Below are 12,716 nucleotides of genomic sequence, written 5' to 3'. Positions count from 1 at the left end.
ATAAAAGCCTCTGAGGTCCATTTAGACTTGAAATATTCTTAGAAATGTAAATTCTGGGATATTTATTTCCTAACTTGTCTTTATAATATGCATGACCTGCTTTTATTATTTTTAAATCAACAAAAAGAGGACTTAAAAGGAAATGACCATGGTTTTTGCACTTATGATTTTTCTCTGTATTTCTAAGAGATTTACTTACATTCATATCACAAATCTCATGTATGATAGTTGGCAAATATCCCATTTCATTGACCAAACAATGAAGTGCTGGAGAGATTAACGAACCTTCTAAAAGTCAAAATTCTAAACACTAAATCCTGTGGGTAATTTTTCCCTAAGCACAAATTCCCTATTTCAACATGTTCAAGCAATTGCCAAATTATAATTTCTGCTTTTGCCCCAGATTTCAAATTGGTTGGGGCTACACTGGATGATTTCAGACAAATTTTTCAGATATTTAAAATGGCATCTGGCTTTACTTCCCTTAAAATACTGTTGACTATGATTGTTTTCCTTTCCCCTGCCTGAGGCTTCTCAGAACCTCAAGTTCGGTTGGTTTTTTTCTTGAGGACATACATCAGATGGAATTTTTTTTTTCTTAAATGCCTTGAGTGGGAACATTCCCTTTTGTCAACAAATGCTTTAGGGGTATTAAAGTATTTAAATACTTTACATATATATGTGGAAGATCACTGGTGTGTTATTGAACCCCTCGCTCAAGAGTAAAAGCATAGTGATCTGACAGGAAGCTTGCAAATTTCTATTTTGCGTTGTGCTGTGAAAAATTCAAAGATGACTTTAATTTTAAAAACCTTGTAACATTTCACTTACATAAATGCTGTCTCTTATCTTTAGTTGAATATTTTCTTTCAGAGAGATTGTTTTAAAATATTGTTTAGAGTCTGTGAACAACTATTACAGTAAAAAAAAAGATATAGGTTCTGAAATACCACAGCAATTGCTTCCTTTCTTACAAAGTATAAAAATCCCTTAGTTGTGATATGTTTAAAAAATATATTTTATAACATGGATGTTATATTTGATGACAAATCAAATTTTTGAACAAAATCACAGATGCTGGTGCCATTGGGGGCTCATTTACCTAAATAACATCTATCCATTTTGCTTAAATTTCATGTTTGGATGAAATTTATATTAGTAAATATGAGTAAATATTATTAAAATATCAATGTCTTTGCTGTGCATTGACTTAATCTATTTTCCTTCCAAGTCTGATATAGCGAGTACAGTCAGGCAGGGAGAAAAAGAAAACAAACAAACAAACAAAAAACCAAATCACAAACTAATAGCGCATACAAACCGCCACTGCATAGTTTATAATGATAAAAACAGAGGGCAAAATATAACTTTACAAATGTTTCTCTCTTTCTCCTTCTTTCTTTTTTTCAAGCCCACCAAGTGCCAGTAATTACTCTCATAGGCAGAATCAGAGAAACAAAATTGCACTATTAGGAGCCAAGAAGCAAGAAATGTGTTTTAGAAAACATTTCAATGAATGTGATTTCCTACTGAGTTATGGTTTTGCCAGGTAAATGACTCTTTTGACCAATTCTCAAATGTAAGCCTGGAATGAGTAAACATTATTGCTCAAGCTTCTGGCTTAGGAAAAACACACACATAATCTCATGTCCACTATCTTTCCACATTGAATACATGTACAAACGGTCTTCACTTAATTAGTCTGGGGGAGAGGCCAAAGAAGGAAAGGCCAGTAGCTGGCATGGGTGAGCAGTAGATAACAACTTGCTAGGAGGGGACAGGAATCAATTCAGAAAGGTCTGCTTTGTTATTTCATAGTGACAGCGGCCAATGAAGCTCAGAGAGCAGATTTGCCAAAAAAACAAAGAATCAAGGTCTAATAAGCTTCGAAAGTTGAAAGACTTGACGGCCATTTAATTCAATAATCTCCCATCTCAGCAGAGGGGAATTTCAAGTCTGGAGAAGTGACGTGGCCTGCTGAAGATTAGACAGCTGGTAAGTGAGAAAGCCAGGCTTTGTACCAAGATATTCTGCGCTCCACGAAGAGCTCTTTTTATTATTCCCGATTCCATACTCCCATCCACCACTTTTTGAGGTGGATCCAGATGATAATGGATTCTACCTGGGGTTTAGTCTGTTTTACCTTAATACGGGAACTAATGCAGACATTTGGGAAGGATGGGGAAGACTTTGATGATGCACAGCAACTAACACTTTGGCTTAATCAGAAATCAGTTTGAAGACGCTAAATACCTTATATCCACACGAAGCCGATGTGGGTGGGGAGGGTGGGGGAGCAGGAGCTGGACACTCATACAGAAACAAAGCAGAGACTCGAATATCAGGAAGTGATGGTTCTTTGTCAGGACAGTCTAAAAGAAGGTCTAAGGCAATAGCTTTGCATGTCAGGTGCATCTACATGAGGGCTGAAGGTCGTGGAGGGGGAGAAGGTGGGTTTCATTAACAAGGTTCACTGATCTCTGTCATGTGGGCATGTGGGGACTTCCCAAGCACATTTCCCTAGGAAGTTTCCCACTTCTGCTGAGTCGTAAAAGTACCCTGTGTTCTGAGCAGGGCTTTCCACTGTGGTCCAATACTTTTGCTTCACTATCAGAAAGCGACGGCTGGTGCATTCAAACCATCAAGAGAAAATAGGTAGGTTTAATTCACAGAACGGTTTGGACATGTAAGGCATTTTTTTCTTCTATCCTCAAGCAGCCTGCTTGAATGTGTAACTTTTCTCATGTTCTAAGTTCATTAAGACCGCATCTCTTTTTAAAAATTCCGGCCAATTAATAATGAATTTCTGTCATGTAGCTGATTCCAGTTAATCAATGAGGTCACCAGAAACATTGAATCCAACGTTGTTCATTAAAATTGTCCCCATTCTAAACCACCGATGGTTTCTAAAAATGTCAGATGAGCAGCTATTAGGATAATGATCACTAATGGCGACATAACCTCCGGTGTCTTGGCCACACTTTAACCCTCGAGGTCGAAGTTCAATTATATCCATTAAAGCTCACAAATTCAACAAGAGGCACGGGGCTTAACTTTGTCACAGAACTGGTATCCAGTTCAAATCCGTTGATTTGGCTTTCTGGCCCCACGTGTTTTCCCAGCTTCTGGAACAGAGAATTCTACTTGGGCTGTGTGTTTAGTTGGTACCACTGCCTATGCTCCATTGTATTCTTTCTAACCTGTAACTCATTACCAGTTGTGTTATTCCAAGTTATGGGAAAGAAGATATTCGGTAATTAATTTTGTTGGTGATGCTGAAAAAGGCTTTTACATAACCTTGCACGCTGTGCAGTGCCAGTTTAATACAATCCCATGATTCCTTCTCCGCAACTGTAAAATACAAAAACTCTAAAGACCAAATTAAAAAAAAAAAACTAGCAGCATATTTATTTAGTGGTAAAACCTGACTTGCACTGATACGACCTTATTTTGAGTCTATTTATCTCCCTTTAATGTGAAGATCTATGGCTTTCATTGTAAAAATTAATGCGTTTGACTGGGGGGAGCTGTCCCGGACCCCACTGAAGGTCATTATATATCATATATGTGCATATGCACTGTACTGGCGTTGTAACATCTGAAAAAATAATCTTGGAAATCAATGCGACAATAAATTATATTTAATATAAAAAACAAAAGCAAAATAAAATTTAAAAAAATCTGAATTCCAAGACAGGACTGCTCAAATTAGTTTTAGATAAGGGATTGTGAAACAGAAAAAGTAAAAAGTTCGGGTAATTTTCTAAGCCTACAGAAAGTGATTTTGAAAACTAGGTCTCTTTGTTTTTTTTATTTTAAAATCTTTGTTTTAATGTCTGTTTATTTGTTTATTTTTTATTTTTTTTTTTTTTGAGAGAGAGAGACAGAGACAGAGTATGAGCAGGGGAAGGGGCAGGAGATACAGAATCCATAGCAGGCTCCAGGCTCTGAGCTGTCAGCACAGAGCCCGCTTTGGGGCTCGAACTCACAAACCGTGAGATCATGACCTGAGCCGGAGTCAGAGGCTTAACGGACTGAGCCACCCAGGCACCCCTGAAAACTGGCTCTGTAGGGCTCTGTGAAGACAGCTCGGAGCCTGGTGCCTGCTTCGGATTCTGTGTCTCATTCTCTCTCTGCTCCTCCCCGACTTGTGCTCTCTCTCTGTCTCTCAAAAATAAATAAATGTAAAAGAAAAAAAAATTAGATAAGCAAATCTTATTTGCAGCCCATACATTCAGACTCTTTATCCCCTAGTAGATTTTGGTTAGGCTTGTATTTCATGCTATTTTGTTGTTGTTGTTTTCTTACTTTACTTTTTGTGTTACGTTATTTTATTTTCCAGTTTGTGCATTCATGAAAAACAGCAGATTAAGAGCACTAGGAACTCTCACACAACAAATCCATGGTGGGCATGGGCCCTGCAGCCTTCCTGATGCTGTTAGGGCAGCACCTCATGGCTGTTTTCCTGGCTACTTCTTGTGATGAGAGACACATTTATCCAAATAACATTCAATATTTGGCCTCTCAGCTGAGACCTCGGACAAAGGACCTAATTGTAAAAAGAAGTGCTGTTTATTTGACCCATGCCTATTGCACCTCATTCATTTCCATTGCAATCACAGAACACTGCATGCGTCTTATTCACCCTTAAAAATAACCCCTGAAAAAAAAGGGGGGGGGGATAGGTATCTTTCAAGGTGTGTTCCAACAACGAAGCCTTTTTTGCTTTCAATGTATTGCTCTGTTTTTCACAGTTTGGATTGGAACCAGCACTCTATTTAAAACCAGCCTATTAGTTTTTAGTTGCCTTTCACAAGGATTTTATTTTTGTACACCTTGGTACCAAATTACATATGTAAGGCTTCTGGACAAAGAATATTAAGTAGCTCTGATCCCTTATTGATTCTGATACTGAATTCCACAAGGGAGAGAGAATATGAACACAACCATAACATCAAAAGACCCTGTTTTGGCAAGAAAAAAGTTTTTAAAATATTCATTATGTACATGGTTTTCTGTTCAGGAAGCTCATCTTGGGTATGTAACTTCCAGTTAGAAAAAGGGAGAGAATGAGATGGAGTTTTGTGGTCTGGGAATACTCAACTCAACTTTTATTCAACAAGACGCGAGGACCTTGGAGTATAAAATCCAACTGCACTGGCTTTTATTGTCCTCACTGAAAACAGAAAAGAAAGTAGACTTTTGGACTCAGTATGTGCTCAGGTCCTAGACTGGAAATCAACTAACATCGACACTGACAAGAAAGTAAGTGGCGGACAGGCAGCCTGTATCTATTCATCCGGGTGCATTCTAAGTGCATCTCATTTAAAAGAGGGCTCTTTAAAAGTTCACCAACAGTGATTATTTCCAGTTGACAGTCATGAGCTTTCAATAAATGTCTGGTTCTTCGGAACTCAGTAGAAACCTCAGTGAGGAGAAAAGCAGAAACCACGAAGCCACAGGGAATTGACAACTCCTATGAATTAGTGTGACTTCAGAAAAACAACCACCAACCTTTAAACAGCTTAAGCGAAATGTCAAGTAAATCAAGTATACCTACCATAGGCTAAGCCTGGGTTATGATAATGTTAACAAATGACTATGTATTATCACAATGAAGAAAGCACGTTGCACTTGACGGCAGCTGGGAAAATTATGAAAGTAAACACCAATATACACCAGACCTAAAAAACTATTTGGCAACACAGAAGGGAATTTCATAATCTCCCTTTTACACTCACAAAATGTTTAGGAGTATTTCTGTTAATCCTTTAGCAATAATTGTGTTCTTTTAACCCAAGGTGAGGAGTTGGCATGAATCACGTGAAAAGGGAACTAGCTAGTGAGCCTGGTAAATATATCGTTTGCCTGAAGATACTGGTGAAATGCTCCGCATGTCTAGATTTAAGCGTCACATGTAGCCAGATGCTCCCATCTATCTATCCATTTTTCATGTACTTTCCTTTTTACATATTCAAGCGAAGTGCTTTTTCCCCACTTTTCTTAGAGGGATATTAACTTAAAAGGCCTATAGAACGCAGGCTATCCAGGCTGGCATGGTATACTTTATTCATTCTTAACTAGACTGTAGTATTATAATTAACGTAGAAAATGTACATGCAAAATAACACAGGTACACCGTGAATATAATTATCCCTCCCATCACACATTGTCCCATAGGGAACTACTATTTAAAGCTTCTTAAGCATACTTTCTGGAACTTTCTACACAGCTTATTGTGCACAGCGTCCTTTTTTTTCTCTTAGTGTCTCAGGAAGCATTCTATGTCAGTATTTCAGTACCTAGTGAGGTGATTCATTTAAACAAACGGCTGAAAGGTCATCCATTATGTGAATATTCCATGATTTATCCAATCATTTTCCAATTAGTGGGCATTTTAGAATATTTCTAGACTCTTATTATTAATAAGAATGGACACGTATCTTTCATACGTGTGTTAGGCATATCTATAGGATATATTCCTAGAAATAGAGTTGTCAGGTTAGACAGTATCTGAATTTAAAATTATGAAAGATATTTCTAAGGTGTGCCTCAAAGATATTGTACCAATGCACATTTTTATTAACATTGTTTAGAATGGTTCATTTCCCCATACTCATCAATGATATATATTACCATTTTGGGCCAATATAAAACTGAAAATTGTATTTCACAGTTTTAAATTTTAATATTAAATTAGGAGTGAAACTGAGCATCTATTCATATTTCCCAAGCTTTTTGTATTTTCTTTTTTTGTATTGTCTTTACTAGTGTTCTTTTCCCCTTTTTTTCCTATGTTTTTAATTGATTTTTATGATAAATTTAAACCCAAACACAATCATGTATGTTGCAAGTATTTTTTTCTTTTCTTTTTTTTTTTTTTTGAAATCCAGGTATATTGGCCCCAAGAAATGTTTAGATAGTGAGGTTTATCAATTTTCCCCCTGGATCAGTGTTTAATTGCTTTTAATAAAAATATAGAGTCATTTTTGCAGAGAAATAAGTGGCTATGTTATTTTAAGTAATTAAAAGCATAGAACAAAGTTTTATTTACTGCTATTTTAAGAATAAATACATTTTAAAGGGCTTTTATTTAGGAATACTGGATTGTGAGTATTTTCATCTATAATACGTCAGTAGACGTTAGTTCTTATTTTTGAGAGTATACTAAAGGCTCCTGACATGGGAAAGTTGTTTCTACTGGTTTCCTTCTAGATTGAAAAGCAGCAGTCACCTCGAGAATACCCCTGCTACACGGAGGAGATTAAGTACCACGGAGGGTTTTTTTTCAATCTAAGAGCCCCATACACTCCAGTTTGCCCAGCTATGGGAATGTGGTGGGATCAATAGGGCTGCAAGTATGAGGTCACAAAGCGGCCTCTCTCATACCTCATTTCAAGGCTTAAGTTGCTCTTTGCATCGTAACAAATTGCCTTACAGCTTCCTGCTCACCTCTGTCAACTTGACTGAATTGGATACCCCTGGAGGTTCATGGCTTTGCCTCTGATATAACCTGCTTAGGTAAACCCCCAGCCTGTGCTGGAATTGAACTTTTAATAAGTAACTCAATAGAAAACATGAAATTGTAAAATAATGATATGAGGAGATTCCAACACCGAAAGGAAACATATTTTGAACCAATGAAATGGCGAAGCTAGTTATAGTTGACAAAATTAGTAGTAAAAAACATAGCAACTTTTTTTTAAAGGTGATTTACTGGGGAGCCTGGGTGGCTCAGTCGGTTGGGTGTCTGACTTGGGCTCAGGTCATGATCTCACCGCTTGTGGGTTCGAGCCCTGCGTCGGGCTCTGTGCTGACAGCTCGGAGCCAGGAGCCTGCTTCGGATTCTGTGTCTCCCTCTCTCTTCCCGTCCCCCATTCGTGCTCTCTCTCTTTCTCTCAAAAATAAATAAACATTAAAAATTTTTTTTCAGTTGATTTATTTATTTTGAGAGAGAGAAAGTAAGAAGGGGCAGAGAAAAAGGGAGAGAGAATCCCAAGCAGTCTGTCAGCATGGAGCCCAATGCAGGTCTCAGTCTCACAACATGGGGCTCCATCTCAGGAACCATAAGACCATGACCGGAGCCGAAATCCAGAGGCAGGACACTTAACCTACTGAGCTACCCAGGTGCCCCAGTACATAGCAACTTAAAAAAAATTGTTAATGTACATTGCGCGTACTTGTACTTGTACTCTGCCAGCGCAGAGCCTGACATGGGCTCGATCTCACACACTGTAAGATCATGAGTTGAGCCAAAGTCAGGCACCCAGGTGCCTCAGCAACTATTTTTTTTTTAAGTTTATTTATTTATTTGGAGAGAGACAGAGAGAGTGTGAGCGGGGAAGGGGCAGAGAAAGAGAGAAAATCTCAAGCTGGCTTTGTACTGTCAGCTCAGAGCCCAATGCAGGGTTCGAACTCACGAACTGTGAGATCGTGATCTGAGCCAAAATCAAGAGGCAGACACTTACCCGAGCCATCCAGGCACCCCAAGACAAAACAACTTTTTTTTAATGTTTATTTATTTATTTTTGAGAGAGAGAGAGAGCACAAGCCGGGGAGGGGCAAAGAGAGGGAGACCTAGAATCCGAAGCAGGCTCCAGGTTCTGAGCTGTCAGCATAGAGCCTGACGCGGGGCTCAAACCCAGGCACCGTGAGATCGTGACCTGAGCCGAAGTCAGACACTTAGCCAACTGAGCCACCCAGGTACCCCAATATATAGCAACTTTTAATTGCCGTTTGGAGAAAATGTCTATGGATTTATGACCGTGATTATAGCTATCTCACCACCACTTACCAAAAGCGATGTACATTTCTGTTCCCTGAGTTGTCTTTTCTCCATAAATGTTTGCTGTTTAAAATTAAAACCTCCCCAAACATTAAAAAGTAAACTTCTATTGTCTAATTTTTTTCTCTAAACTCATGGTGCCTTTACATTCGATATCGTTCTGATGTGCGCCCGACTGTTTGCTGCTTATATTATAGATGACACTTCATCTCCAAGGATGACTTTATCTCCCCATTGTGCCTAGTGAACTCCTGGATAAACAGATCTCAGTATCATTGATTAGTTGTACTTGAACTAAATACACCTTCACACGCCTGGGATCTAAAGAGCCATCATCTCAACAAAAGCTTTTAAAGGTTTATCAAAGTGACAGGACAAAAATATGACATATGTTCAGAAAATTAAACAGCCTCATCTTCAGATCTAAAGAAATCTGTTACCGGGGTTTCCTGGTCCTGGAAAGGTAAACTGCAAGTAAGTGTTAGTGGCATTTCTAAGCACCGTGCAGGATAAACCTCTGTACAAATTACCATCAATAGGCACAACAGGGAAGCAGAAGCAGGAAGATTCATTTTCCTCTATTTGACTAGTTCAAATGAGTTTCTCTGCACAAAGCAATATATATGGTTCTCCAGCAGAAATGAAAAAATTTGAACACTATCACCTTCACCACAGTTCAAATGAGATATTAGAAGCTGTATACCACTCTGTGTGTGTGTGTGTGTGTGTGTGTGTGTGTGTGTGTATGCTTATACGTACACACACTCACACACACACACACACACACGTATGTGTGCACCACAATCCAGACAAATAACTCCATTTAGATGCTCCAAGCTCTGGGATAAGCTAGTTATTCTTGTAGATTTTTGCTGAAAACATCTAAAAATCTCTCTAGCTGAGGCTAAATTTGCCTCCATTTTTTGAGGGCCTTCTTGGTGTCGCCGCCTTAATCTGCAGTCTAGATGGGTTTTCTGGATATCTGGACTCCTGTGAGCATGAAGATTTAACTCTCTAGGGACCGGATTCCTTATTTGTGTTACTGAGCGCTTGTTACTTTTCCTGTTCCATCCTGTTCTGCAGATTATGAGGACATCCTGGTCCGGGCACCTGTGCCTAGAATGTGGCCGTCAGCTCTCACGATGAGGAGGTTAAGAGCAAGGGCTCCACAGTCACTATCTGGGCTCAGACCTCTGACCAGCAGGGAGACCCTGGACAAGGTGCTTCGTCTTTGAGCCTCAGATTCCTAATCCACAAAATGGGGATAACCTGAGTGAAGATTAAATGTGATAACCCATTAAATATCCTTACAATGTTGCCTGGCACATAATGATTCCCCTGTAAGTGTAGATATTATTATTTATTTCACTCCTTCCGGGCGCAGACTAGCAGGAGGACTACATGGCAGGGCATGGTTCTTGTGAAGCCCACCAGGGAACAGGTCCATCAACCAGGTGGGCGGTAGGAGGCTCATGGGACCAATTTCTACTTGACAAAGGCTAAGACTGCAGTCGCAATAACCAGAGCAGAATTGTAAGGTGAGGTGCGTGGGTTTTTTTAAGTTTATTTATTTATTCGGGGGAGGAAGGGTTGGCAGAGAGAGAGGGAGAGAGGAATCCCAAGCAGATTTTGCGCTGACAGCGCAGAGCCCAACATGGGGCTTGAACCCATGAACCACGAGATCATGACCTGAGCCGAACCCAGACAAGAGTCAGACACCTAATAGGCTGAGCCCCCCAGGAGCCCTAAGGTGAGTATTGTTTTAACCAGAACTGGAGAAGTTAGCAGAGTAAGAGGCTTCTTTCAGAGACTCTCATTCAGATAGACTAGAAAAGAGTTAGAAACGCTGGCAGCTGCTTGGAAATCAAAGGTTAATACGCTTTCCGAAAGTAGAACGAGGACTGAGAATATCTGAGGACAGTTGCTACAACGTCATCAGAAAACTATTGAATAAACTCATGAAGGATAAGGTTCATGGAGCAGGTAGGGATTAAGCCTAGAACAGGGGTCTGCCAACTTGTTCTGAAAAAAAGCCAGATAGGAAATATTTTCAGCTTTGTGGGCCATATAGCGTACGTTGCAATTACTTAATTGCCATTGTCACGCGAAAGCAGCCATGGATGGTATGCAAGCAAATAGGCATGACTATGTTCCATAAAAATTTATTTGCAAAAATAGGCAGCCACCACATTTGACTGGCTGGGAATAATTTGCTGACTCCTCTTCTGGAACACCAACAACAGTAACCATCATCATGATAATCATTTTTAATAATTAAATCTTGACCACGTACCAAACGCTGGGCTAAACTCCCTTTTTAACTTATTTTCTTATAACACTATGAGGTATATGCCATTATTACCCCTATTTATTTGTCAGAGGGGAAACAGGATCAGAGAATCACTTATCTCCTTTTCTCCTAACACTGCACGGTCACACAGGTAATCAATATTGGCCAGAATTTACGCCCAGGCAGTTTGGCCCCAGAGATCGAATACTCTTAATCACTGCATCATTTTGCCTCTTGAGTGGGAGTGGGGTTGGGTGGCGTAGAGGCTATTTTAATTACCTATTCATCTCCATGTCCTCCTAAAGGGCCACTTACCCTAGTTGTTCCTGTTTGCTTTGGCTATTTTATGTGGCTCAAATACACTCAACACTTTAAAATGGCCCCCAATTCCCTGCAGGATCTAGACCCAGCCTAGCAAGCCAGTTTTGCACCAAGCTCCCCCTTTTTTTCTGCTTTCCAACTCACCTGTCTTCCTGCCCTGGAATATTCCATTCTGCTTATTGCCTTAGGCATTTGAATATGATATTTCCTCTGCCAGGATTATTCTTCCCTTCCTCTTCTTTTGGTTGACTTGTCCCTGATCAAATCTTAGTTTAATCAGCCTAACTTAACAGAAGACTTCTCTGATCTTGTACCCTTAGGCAGCAGGTAACTTTTTTTCATAGGACGCTGCAGCTTATAATTTTATATTCACCTATGTGAGCATTTGACTAATGTGTTTTTCCTGCACTAAAACAGAGTTTCTCAACCTCAGCACTATGGACATTTCAGGCTAGACAATTTCATGCGTGTGTGCGTGTGTGTGCATAACACGGGCACAAAGCCTGTGCATTATATGAGGTTTAGCAGCATTTGTGGCCCCTACCCACAAAAAGCCGGTGACATCCCTCCCCGCAGTCATGACAATTAAAAAAATGTCACCAAATATTGCCAAATGCCCTTGGAGGAAGCAAAATCTCCTCTTGCTGAGAACCACTGTCTAAAATGAAAGCTCAATGGGGCCATACTGGGTATCTTCCACTTGCCTCCTGCCCGTATCCCTGTATACACTGAACTTTTCTCTCTACCCTGAGACCCTGACCCATATGGACTGTATCAGAGGCTCCTTTGACTTCTCACTTCCGGTTGGGTAAGGCCAATGGAAGGCCTTCTCAGGAGACAGAAGGACAAGAAGGAAGTGAGTTGGAGGTCTTCTCTTGTGTATTCTAAGTCATCATGATTTGACTGCACCCTTCTTGTACCAGTGCCAGTGTTCCTATCGAATAGCCCTCTCAGAGCAACCACTCCCTCCACTTAAGGTGGTAATGGGTTTTCAGAGTCCAGCACTGTCCCTTGTTGGTTCCCTTAAGCCTTGCCCAAACCTATGTAAATAATTCATTTAGTATGCATTCCTCAAATGTTGCTGAGACTCTGCTACAAAGATTATGTGTATATTCCTCACCGTTGAATATACAGTGTTGGTGGCAACGAGCTCCTGGTAAAAATGTGTCACGTGAGTAAATGAGGCGACATCTATTTTTCTTCCTCTCTCTGACCTTCTGCCTTTGTTTGCCTCAATGCTTTACGGACCCAAACTCAAGAGTCTTCACCTGGTTTGATACACGGGTTCCAACTCAGCTGAGGGTTTCTGAGACATACTCA

At 39.9% G+C, this 12,716-nt stretch overlaps 1 long non-coding RNA gene across 1 annotated transcript; it reads left to right on the top strand.

The window, feature by feature from the left end:
- Positions 1–7,418: 7,418 nt before the first annotated feature.
- On the top strand, positions 7,419–10,097 carry LOC132663897 (uncharacterized). Its single transcript, XR_009603313.2, has 3 exons — positions 7,419–7,521; positions 8,983–9,259; positions 9,869–10,097. It is a non-coding gene; the product is annotated as an uncharacterized LOC132663897 (long non-coding RNA).
- Positions 10,098–12,716: the final 2,619 nt, after the last annotated feature.

Source organism: Panthera onca, chromosome D4, assembly GCF_046562875.1.
Source record: "Panthera onca isolate mPanOnc1 chromosome D4, mPanOnc1 haplotype 2, whole genome shotgun sequence".
Lineage (NCBI taxonomy): Eukaryota > Metazoa > Chordata > Mammalia > Carnivora > Felidae > Panthera > Panthera onca.
This window is presented reverse-complemented; position numbering and strand designations above follow the sequence as displayed.